Source organism: Haliotis cracherodii, unplaced genomic scaffold (genome assembly GCF_022045235.1).
Source record: "Haliotis cracherodii isolate W230 unplaced genomic scaffold, xgHalCrac1.p SCAF_10, whole genome shotgun sequence".
Taxonomy (NCBI): Eukaryota; Metazoa; Mollusca; class Gastropoda; order Lepetellida; family Haliotidae; genus Haliotis; species Haliotis cracherodii.
In genome coordinates this window covers 48343534-48356135 of record NW_027266265.1, presented here as the reverse complement: position 1 = coordinate 48356135, position 12602 = coordinate 48343534, and the positions used below count along the sequence as shown (strand labels likewise).

General features: G+C 37.2%; 1 protein-coding gene across 1 annotated transcript in view; it reads left to right on the top strand.

Moving 5' to 3' along the window:
* The window catches only part of LOC139454468 (TOX high mobility group box family member 4-like), a 163942-nt gene that overhangs the window by 38234 nt on the left and 113106 nt on the right, over positions 1-12602 (top strand). The window contains exon 2 of the mRNA XM_071236189.1: positions 10748-10831. The gene's annotated coding sequence lies outside the window, so the exon portion shown is untranslated. The remainder of the gene's footprint in view (positions 1-10747; positions 10832-12602) is intronic.

Below are 12602 nucleotides of genomic sequence, written 5' to 3'. Positions count from 1 at the left end.
TGAAGATTTAGTGCAGATGCTTGTATCTTTTCAAGCAAGTGATAAGCAGCTGGGTGGGACATTGTTTTGTCGCAAAGATACAGAGAAAACAAAAATCATAAACAAGGGTGAGACACGATGATGGCCTGTTGCTTCATCCTGTCAGCTCAGCATCTCCTCCTCATGTTGAATCACCTGGAAATAACATGCTGTAACCACTATTGAGGGGTATTTGCACTATATTGCATGTGTCCTTTCATGTGAAATTGGGGGCACGGGTGGCCCAGTCGTCTAAGGCGCCGCGATTCGCTGTGCAGAGTTGCGTCCCTTGGGCATGCCAGAAACCTACGATTATGGGTTCGAATCCCGGTTCACCACGATTATGTCAGCACCATACCAGTGCTCGTGGGTTTTACCGAAGTGGTAAACGTCTGAGACCTGCATCACTTCGGGCTTTCCTCCCACATTAAGCTGACACGCCATGATATAACTGGAATACTGTTAAAAGTGGCGTTAAACCCAACTCACTCACTCACTATATCAAAGATATGCTGCATAAATGGAATACTGAAGAGAAGCTTACTAATTCTTGTATAATGTGGGATATAACAACCGAGTCACAGCTGTCCGGTATTTGCCAAGCTTTGATATTTCCCGTATATATAAAGATGAGTATTGAGTCACTGTCACTTTGATTGGAACTAAACATGGAGTCTTCACACGATTATTTATCATACCTCCATCTCAGAATGATGAGATCTGATTGGTTCATGTGATCTTAATAAAATATTATATATCCAGACTGGGAGGCAAATACATTTCTGACCAGGAGATTATATGGTAAACATCTAAGACCTGCATCACTTCGGGCTTTCCTCCCACATTAAGCTGACACGCCGTGATATAACTGGAATAATGTTAAAAGCAGCGTTAAACCCAACTCACTCACTCACTCATGTGAGATTTGACTGCCTCCGTGGTCTAGTGGTATAGCGTCCGCCCGGAGAGCGGAAGGTCCAGGGTTTGATCTCCGGCCGCGTCATAGCAAAGGAAGCTAAAAGATGGTACTTGTTGTTACCCTGGCATTAAGTGGCTAAAACAAGGACTGGTCGGCTACTGTGTCTGAGTGCGGCATGGTATCTCAGTGTGCTAGTACTATAAATCGGCATCAGTCCAGACTAGTACAAGCAGCCACACAAACACACACACGTACATGCACATGGCTATATAAGTGCAATAACGCGACGTTAAACTCCATTTCACCTCACCTCATGTGTAATTTATGATGAACCTGAATAAAATTGACCCATACATCAGACTTTCCCCCTGCACACTTTTGGACTATCTCTCTCCTCTTGCATAGCGGATTCTTACAAAGGTTTGCACCTTACCTCATCAATGAACCGAAAAAAATACACAGTCAATGCTTATAATTAAATTTGACAACGTAAAACATATTTTATCTACAATAATTTAACCGAAAAAGTTAAATATATCAAAACAGAAAAAAATGAGGAGATTGAAAAACATTCCAGGTGTAAGAATACATACTGTGGCCTGACATGAATCAGGTGATCGTTTAATTTATGCACATAACTTGACACGCCTACACAGTCAGTAGCCAATCAACGGAGAGTAGGATCGAAACAATGTTCTTTGGACCTGTCAATTAAGGCAAGAGGAGAGAAGAACTGCAACAGTCAGACTGTAACGAACAGGAAGAAATATGTCCGGGAGAAGGCGGCTGTTTCAAATGACATGGTCAGTTACCGCCAGATTAGAACATTAGTTCCCTGAAAATGGGAAGACACAGTTGGAAAAATGTTAGTTAGAAATGAAACCAGAAGACATGAAAGTTGTGGAACCAAGGTGAGCGGGGGGAAAAACAGGCGAGCGAGCCTGCAAATTTGCTGTTTCATTCATTCTCGGCCTTCGGTTTCAAAGGGTAGTTTGGACAATGAATATGCATGAAAGTCGCTAAATGTCCTGTGCATGACAATACACGTGAGCAGAAAGGGAATTCCCTCAAGTGTAATATTGGGACATTCCGCAGTAATAAAAGTAGTGCGCCTAAGTGGGTGTGGCTTAATTTTTTACATTCGTTGGGAAATGAATGCAGTAACATGTAACCCAATTCAGCTAATCAGAATGCAGGGATTTCAATGAACACAACGAAAATTTGATTATATGTACTCAGCAAAAGCAGCAAATAAAATAACAAGTAATATACAGTATTTTTCTTGGTGCAAGTTCTGTTTCAGATTTTATTTCTTCCGATCATTGCATTCAAATTCTTGTGAGTCATTACATTGGAACATTTATAACTGACACCAGTAAATCATGGGAGAAAATGGGTGCATGACTTATATCCTATGCTTTCAGTCACTCTGCAGTTTCATTGGTTAAGTATATCATGTATAACTATGAAAAATGGATTGTGGGCACTTTCTGAAGAAGCGATTGTCATCAATTATGTCAAATGAATACGTACATCAGGTGTTATTTAGCACATATGTGTTCTCGCTATTCATGCAAATGCATTCTTTGAAAAAACTCACCATAAATTATGACCTACTTTGGTGAATCAGCAAATAAGAATAAATCCTGTTCATTAGCAGAGGTAGGTCTATCCTGACTCTCAGATATATATCACTGTTGACATGACACGCCCTTTTAAGCACAATTTCTCTTATCATTTATGAATAAGTTAATGTGAGAGTGAGTTAGTTTTAACCTGTATATTCCTGCAATACCCATTGAATATCTATATGATTTATGTTGCTTGGCTTTTCCAAATATTTGCTCTGCAAGTTCTAACCATTATACCATCTGGCATTTTGTCCAAACAAGTGAGGACCGCCTCCGTTAGATCCCCAACCACGTCATACCAAAAGATGTTAAAAGATGGTACTTGTTGTTACCGTCTGACGCTCAGCATAAAGTGGTTAAAACAGGGACTTGTCGGCTCGGAGTCAGTATACTGTGTCTGAGTGGGGTATTCATGTTAAACTGAGGCGTGGTATCTCAGTGAGCTAGCACTATAAATCGGCGTCAGTCTGGACTAGTACAAGCAGCCACACACACACACGCACACGCACACGCACACACGCATATACGCACGTCGCTATATAAGTTCAAATTGCACAGTGCAATAATCTTGGAAGCGATGTTAAACCCCATTACACCTCACCTCCAAACAAGTTACATAGGATATAGAATTGCCCCTCCAGCCATCCCCCTTCCGTCCATCCCTTCGTCCCACTTCATTTCCACAGCATGACAAAGTGTACATATCAAACATCTGCTAAACCGACGTCTTTTGCTATTCAGGAATTTTTTATAACTTTTTATTTTTGGCATTGTTAAGGTAACAAGATGGACTTTTGTTCAAATGAGGAATGCATTCTTTCCCTGACCATGACTCATAAAAAGTCCAATATATCTTCATTTTTAAAACTTTGTATGCATAATAAATAAGTGGTGAACTGTTGCTTTTTACTGAAGAGGTATTTTTGAAATCTTATGAATTCGGGTGTGCAAGGCAACAAGTTGGACTTAGGTTCAAGTGAGGGTGGGGTTTGTTTACCTCATCAGCCGTTCAAAATTTCTAGAGATGTTGCTTATCATATCCATCACTTGTTCGTCTGCTCCAGCCTTGAATATTTCAGACATGAGAATTTCCCTCGGATTCCCAGACGTCCTATCAGAATGATGTAAAATGCACTTATTTTAATCCTTGTTTTTAAAATTTTTTGTTTTGGGGCATGCCACCAAACCCCCCTAGATTGGTGATGTTCCTCCCAAAAATGTTTTTACTGTTCTCATGTCTCTCATTTACAGGCTGCGATCATTGAACTGAAATTATTGTGGTCTTAATTGACAAAACAAACAAAGAATTCATCAACTAAATAAATTATCTTAATTGTTGGCATTTTTTATGGTACATTTTTTTGTTCACCATACTTATGAAAGAACTGCTTTTGATAAATATGTTCTGGTACAGTGGTTCCTTGAAAATGAGATATGTTAACCTCGTTTCATAGACCAGTTGACCAATCAGAATTGGGTATTCTCCACAGTCATGGCAGAATGTACCACTTTTGTCACTGACATATCTTTATGGAAATTCTGGGTTGAAACAGTTACCTAGCAACCTTTGCTGGTCATATGATGTGATTTAGTGGACTGGTGGTCATGCTCAGTGACTTGGTTGATAGCGTGTCGTTGTCCCCTGATGATGTGGATTGTCACTCATAATATCAATCACTGGAATGTCTGGTAAAGACTGTTATTTACAGGCCTTCTTCATGTAGGTGGAATATTGCTGACTGCGGCAGCGTTAAACAACAAAGAATGTCGTTGGAAGTGTCACAGCTCCCATCACCACAGCCATAATAAAAAAACTTCCATATGATGCACGGATGGTCACTCCACGATAAAATTGTCATTTTCGAATTAACACAGTTGATTGAGAGCGAGGGTTCTGATTGTTAGCAGTTAGGATGAGATCTTTTCACTCTTAACTTCTAATGAGGCTGTTGTGGACTTCACGTTACTTTCTGGTTCTTCTTCAAAGGGTTGTGGCTTATTTTAAAATTCTGATTAAAGGGATTTGGGTCCTTAGCAAAGTTGAAGAAGACATGCTTGTTCTGATTGGATCAGCGCTTGATTGACAGGTGGAAATGTGATATGTCAATTTTATTGAATTTGAAAACATCTCAAGAGGAGGAGACATAATTTTTAATTAGTTTGAAACAGTTCAGAGCTGAATAGCGCAAAGCTGCTAATGTTTGGTCGGCATCATAGACGCTGGCTTGTTGTCAGATGTCACGGGAAATGTTGTCTCAGGGTGAGACTGACAGAGGGATCCAAAGAAAGCATGGATATGCAGATGCATCGTGTTTGTACATAATTCACTATGTTGTAATTTGAAAGGCATTACATCACCACTGTCAAATGCCAAGTGACGGGAGACAGATTTAACAAAACAGTAAGGACTCATGTCAGGATTGATTTGAAGTTAATTTCTTTCGAAAAAAGTTTTGAAATAATAGTTTTAACAAAAATATGAATGAGAAGGTGAAGACAAGTTGATGTGTGGATTTCAGCTTCTTTATTCTTTCTGTGCTGGAGGTTGTATTTTTATCATTCACATCGAAAAAAATAAAGAAATTGAAATATGCTTGTCAGTCAGTCCATGGGAAGGTGTTTAAAAGATTTATTGCCATCCAAACAGAAGTTTTTGTTAATTTTAGCTCACATGATTGAATTGACCTTTGTACTTTGTCCTTATTGAAAGCTGAATCTTCTTACTCAGCCACTATTTATTATGCCTCAAAGGGAGATTGGGCCCGTGAAGACGCCGGGGTAGACAAGGTCTTCAGCAACCCATACTTGCCGTAAAAGGTGACTATGCTTGTCGTAAAAGGCGACTAGGATCGGATGCTCAGGCTCGCTGACTTGGTTGATGCAGGTCATCAATCCCAACTGCGTGGATCGATGCTCATGATATTAATCACTGGATTATCTGGTCCAGACTCGATTATTTACACACTGCCGTCATATAGCTGGAATATTGCTGAGTGCGGTGTTAAACAACAATTTGAACAAACCAACCAACCAATCAAAGTGAGATTGACCAATCAGAGAGCAGAACTACTGACCCCACATGAGCCTGTATACCGTCAGTAAAAATCCAAGAAGGTTGATACTGACCTAATATGAGACTGTATACCGTCAGTAACAGCCATCTTGGATTTTCCAACACCCACCTCACATATTTCACATGGAAATTCTGGTACTGAAATTCCTTATTCGACACTGTTTTGTGTTTTAATATCATTAATTGTGATGAGCAAAGACATTATTTATTAAAGAAACCATGTTCATGACTTTATTTATAAAATTATAGAGAAAAAAAGCTTACAAACAGAGGTCACAGAGTTACAAATAGCAACATCATAGAACCTAAACTATAGGATGATGTTGCAAAAAAAAGAAGTGACACCAATGATGTCACATAGCAAACATATGTACTGGTCCTGTCGTTTATACAAGTTGTAAGTGTCAAGTTTTCATTTTGAGATGACATGTACGACAAAGATACCAAATAGTGTAAACTTTTCGGCATAATAAATTTGTTATGGTGTCTTAAGTTGCTGTATACGGTGTCATATTAGGTTAGCAGGAAAATATTGGGCGAGGCGTGACTAATAATGTGTAGGTAGTAGTGAATCTCAACACACGTTTAACATTTAAAAACATTTCGGCTTTGGTTTTATCTTTGCACTTTGACCATGCTCCTAAATCCTGCCAAAATGCATTTCTTTGCCCTTAAAGCATCACCTCAGAGATCACTTCACCAATGAAGCTGAAACTTAATAAGATTGTTCCCACAAATAATATCACCTGAATGTCTTCAAAAGGTTTGAATCTGATTTTCAATATGGCTGCTTCAACAGTCATATTGAGAAATCCTATTTTAGGCCATTGCCTGACCTTTAGGGGAGAAAATGTACCGTTAATGAAATTGGTTGATTGGTTTGTTAAGAATGTGATTCACCAAATATGTTCTGTTTTTTTGTAATATTTTATAATTTTTTTCCTTTTTGTGACCATGCTGTTATATTCTCTCAAAATGCATATTTGAATCTGTTTGTCTCTGAAACTGCCACTTCGAATGAGCTGAACTTTGGCATGTATGGTTCTCCTAATGATGACGTAAGTTCAAATCGTTAAATGTTGATGTTGGAGTTTCGTCCTCTGTGAATATCACTGTTGACAGCCAGATTGGTTTTAAGTGGCTATCTTTGTTGATTACATGGAACTACTGTTTTATTGTTTTTTGTATTTTTTGTAGGTTTTTCTTTAAGACAAGATAATTCTTAGGTCTGACCTTGTTGACCAATTGAACTGCCATCGCTGTGTTGTGTTTATCAGGCATGTAACGTGACAGCCAAATCACATCTATCGAGCTTTGCAGATGGCTCATAAAATTTAATGATAATGTTCTTTGGGTTATTCTCGAAGCGGTATAACCTATCCTGGAATATTTTAGGGGTGATATTTTCATATCTCCTCTCAAACCTCCTAAATCCTTCATCAACATGTTTTCATTGAGCCATAATATTGCCTTATTAACTTGAAAATCTCATCAATCAATTTCTTATCTAAATCGTATACAATGCTCCTGGAATCATTTCTGCGTTGGGAACCAACAGTCACGAGCACATGGCAAATATTTGAGGCGTTATATTTGTTGACTTTGACAGACCTGAGTTATAACTGCAATAGTAATCTTGATGGAATCCAATAGATATTTTCACACAAACTTATCATAATACTTGCAATTTAATATAATCATCTGAAACTAAAATGATGTTCTGTGGAAAATCTCATTGACGTTTAACAAAAATTGCATGTTTGAAATATATCCTTTGAACTAGAGAATGTATTCGTACTTGAAAATCCGGGGTAGACTAGGTCTTCAGCCACCCATGCTTGCCGTAAAAGGCGACTATGCTTGTTGACTAACGGGATCAGGTGATGAGACTCGCTGACTTGGTTGATGCATGTCATCGTATTCCAATTGCGTGGATCCACGCTCATGACATCAGTCTGGTCCAGCGTCTTATTTAGAGACAGCTGTCATATAGCTGGAATATTGCTAAGTGTATTGTTAAACAACAAACAAACAAACATAAAAAAAACAACTGGAGAATGATGTAGCTGTACTAATGTCTGAAATTACAGATTGTCTACAGCAGTGACACGTTCCTTCATTCCACACATTATAATTAAATGCCTAGCAATGTTTTGGAAATCATGGCTTAATTTAAATGGAAACCTTACTAAAGGTTTTATTGTCTTTTCAAACTATTAAATGACAACATTGAAATCACATGCCGAAGAAAAAATGAACTTGTCAATCCGCAATCCGTGTGTTGTAGTTTTCACATTACACAAGATGCATCTATCGGTCTCCTAGGAAACGATTTCATTTCTTTAATTTAATTATTTTCCCCAACTGAGGTTTTGCAAATGGAATTACTGTTATAAAAAGGAAAAGAGCACTTATTAATTATAGATGAAAAGCATACTTTGTTGAAGTTGTTTTGAAAAAAAATGAATTTGTTTTCTTATTTCAGTGTAATCACATTAGTTTCCAGAGACCAATTCATAATTCAAAGTTTTCCAAAATAGCAATTTGCTTTGGGGATAAATTAATAATTCATGTTGTTGCAGTGGTTATATTTTGTTTCATTTAAGAAAAGGACAACTTAAGCATAAACATTGAATGAAGGGAAACTAAAATGGGCCAGTAAGTTGGGTGGGTTTCGCCTTTTGGCCTTATTCAGTCGACATTAACATTAATCAGAGACAGCTGTAGGGAAATAGTACACCGTTAATCTTACACAAATATTGGATTTAATGTTGGTAGACCATGTAAGTGTTGAAGGTTGAAGGTTAGGTTTGATGTCTTTATTGGACTTTCCTATGCAGGATTTGAAACTCAAAAGTTTTTGTTCCATTTTAATTGTGCAATGTGCTTTTGAATGTATAATGGCTTAGACAGGTGGTTGTAGGCTGGGGAGAACCCTGCGGCTGCTTCTATTACAAAACAGTCCCTGGTGATGACGAGGCCGTGGTTCATTCATCACTGGGGTAGGAGTACTTAAACTGAAATTTGATAGTCAGGGATTTCCAAATGATTGACAGATTTGACAAAATAACAGCTAAATTCTGAAGTAATAAGCAGTGTAGGGTACAACTGATATGGTAATGTTTGCTCAATACTTTAATTTGATCTAAAACTTCAACAGTAACACATCTCACTGTGGCGTCCTTTGTGGGGGAAGCAGATTGGGAGTGTGATGTGGTTTGATTGTAGCCAGTGACCCTATTATCTACTGGGATATAAATATGCTTACCATCACACAGTTTCAATACTTCGTCATGGACGGTGTAGGGATCTAGCTGATCTGCTGTAAAATATGTTTTACATTTTGTAGCTTTTGTGAATCATAATCCCGGGTACGTTCATTTCAGAAATATGACAAATTTGGGAATTATTTGGACATGACAAGGCACAGTCTGCCCTGCAGGATATGTAATTTGTGTAATGGTCTGATGTCTCTGACGTCCCTGAAATGAAAATAGTTTAAAATATTTTTAGTCACATTAATTTTTAATGCTAAAACAAAGTAACCAACTTGGTTCTCACTGCCACCAGTCAAAGCTCCCCACTGATAGGTGGCTACAACCATGCTTGGAGTTGAACTCGCAACCGACTGACTGTTATGTTTACAAACAAATGATGACTGCCGTGGCACGAATACTCTTACCACTGCTAAATCATTTTCTTTGTTTGTCAATTTGAATTTCTGTTTCATTACAACTATCATGTAATTGATATATACTACTCAAAAGAAGTTAAGGATCACCTGATTCTTTCATATTACAATAGTTAATCTCTCATGCCATGACAGATTAACATTACCAATATGAAATAATCGGGTGATCCTTAACTTCTTTTGAGTAGTATAGTTAGAATGTAAGGGAGAAGTTGGTTGATTTTCCGTTGGTCTGCAATCTCAAACGAATCCGATCAAACAAACTCAAAGGGTTAATTCATCTGCGAAATTTGGTCAGTCGTAGACCTTTTAAAAATTAACTGTATTGGCATTCCCAAAGACATAAACAAATGTATAAACATCATTATCCTCCACACCAACAAAGTTGGCAGGGGATATGGAAATGGCTTCCGTACGTGTGTGTGTGCACGCATCCCGAAATCGTTTCCGGAGCATAGCTCAGAAAACGTTAAATATTTCTTTATGAAACTTTGCATGTCTATCAGACTCATGCTGAACTGGTGCCTTTTGCTATTTAGGAATTTTATAAATTTTTATTTTGTTTTGTTTCCATGAGCAACAAGTTGGACGTAGGTTCTATATGGTAAAGTTCTTTTCCGGAGCATAACTCAAAACTCATTCAATACTTTCTAACAAAACTTTGCATGTTTACCAGACACATACTGAACTGGTGCCTTTTGCTATTTCGGAATTTTAGAAATGTTTATTTTTACGTTTCCATGGCAACAAGTTGGATTTAAGTTTTAATGTAGGGTGGGTTCACTTATGGAGTATTACAAATAAACTGTTAAATATGTCCTTGCCAAACATTGATGTCTATTATATGAACTATCATACTATCATACTGAACTGGTGTCATTTGATATGAGGAGTTTTAGAAATGTTTATTTTAGAATTTCCATTGCAGCTATTTTGACATGGGCTAAGAGAAATGTTGGATCAATTACCTGGTTTGGGACCATAACGTGTTGAAATGGGCAGGGGATATAGATGACTTCGTCAACTATATGCTTATTACATTTGGGGTTAGAAAGCTCTCTACACTGCTAGGGCTCACCACACTGCTGGGGCTCTCTACACTGCTAGGGCTCTCTACACCGCTAGGGCTCTCTACACTGCCAGGGCTCTCTACACTGCTAGGGCTTAAATATGTACAATACTTCAATATCGTGGCTAACAATGACATCCCTAGATTCTTTTAAATCTCTTTGGTCAATGTTTGACAATAATTAAATGTAACTTTAAAATTTTGTTAATGTCTTAAATGTGAAAACGTTTGAAATACATTTTCCTAAATGAAAGCATATATTGTTACATTTGATTTCAGATGGAATTTGATTTGAGAAAAAAATATAACATGTATGATTAATAAAGTTATGATTCTTATTTTTCAGATAGTGCCTCTAGGGGTTGTTCTGCTGTGTGTGGCATGGTGGGTGGGTTCTAGGTGGCACATCTCACCTGCTGGCTAATTACAGGTAAGTTTTCAACAGAGCACTTACTGAGATGCTAATTTTTCTTTGTGGTTTCACACAGCCTCCCGGGCCACTGTGTTTAACTGCTCCCATTTCCATGTGTGTTCATTTATCTCAACCAAGACAACTAAAAGGAATAAACATCTTTTATCGTGAATAATACATGAGTCACACCAACATAAACAATTATGATTTTATTAGGTTTTGTTAATCTGTCCTGCCCATCAAACCCTATGACTTAACGTGACTTGCTATTGAATTATGAAGACATATCGTCCAAGGCTAATCGCACAGTTCTGTGGAAAATGGATGAAGAAAACACTAATTAAACCTCACAGTGAGATATTGGTTCTTGGCTTGTTTGCACTGTTTTGGGAAATGATCGAAAGAAATAGTTTGAATTTGATTGAATTTCTATCACTTCATTGTAAAACTTTGGTCAAAAGCATGAATCATTTCAGTTTTGAAATTTTAATATCGTTTCTTTAGCTTTTAAATTAGATTTTGTTATTTCCTTTAGAAGTCAAAATTATGATAAATAGGTTGATGCCTTTGAGATGAAAGGCTTTTCTTTTTTGTTGTAACATTTCTGGAGTTCTTTTCAATGATAAACATTCATAATGGAACTAGTTCATTAGAATGCAAATTTTAATTGTTAGTTTCATTGATTTTTGTGACACTAGTCAAGGGTCTGGCTTGACCTGGTTTGTGTTTTTATTCTGACTTAGAGAAACATGAATGCTGGAATAATGTCATTAATTTCACTGTCTTTGTTGAAGGATTACATCCAAACTTCAGGTAGTCCAAAGATTACTGCAAAACTATTATTTTTCGTGGAAACAATATTTCGAAACAGCTTTGCCATTTGTTAAGCGTAGTTGATGAATGAGTTTGTAAAGTGAAACTGCTGCGAGATTATGACATTCAAAATAACAACCAAGCTCTCAGCGAAAATGAGCATGTTTTCTGAAAATTACATCATTTTGTGCAATAAAAATGATAAAATGGAGCCTTAATATCTAATCAATAATGACATTACCATTAAGCAGAATTAAGGAAAAAGGTAATTGCTTTTTTTTCAAAGCATTCTTAGCTAAATGAATTAATTTTCTATCCCTTTATTACAATAACTTCAAATATATTAATGTTTCAATTGAGACTTTTTCACCGATATATAAGGTTGGTATGATAGTGATTTATTGGATCTGTTATAGGGCGCAGTATTTCGTGTATTTGTTCGGTATATTGATCTCTTCTTTCACTGGCGTAATGTACAGTGTTCATTATCCCCCATCCATGAGGATACGGTTATTAATGGCTCTGTGCGGGGAGGAAGGAGGGCTTCAAGATCATTACAAGACTCAAGGAGGTTCTCTGCAATAGTTTATTTTGTACCATAGTGAATGTCTTTAGCATCTTGGCTTTATGAAATGAAACTATTGAGCAACTGTTTCAAATACAAACCAAGGCTGTCTCAGACAAAGGTATATCACCAGACAGGATAGTGAATGTTTTTAGAATCTTGGCTTTATGAAATGAGACTATTTAGCAACTGTTTTAGATACAAACCAAGGCTGTCTCAGACAAAGGTATATCACCAGACAGGATAGTCAATGTCTTTAGAATCTTGGCTTTATGAAATGAAACTTATATAATTCAGCAACTGTTTTAGATACAAACCAAGGCTGTCTCAGACAAAGGTATATCACCAGACAGGATAGTGAATGTTTTTAGAATCTTGGCTTTATGAAATGAGACTTTTGAGCAACTGTTT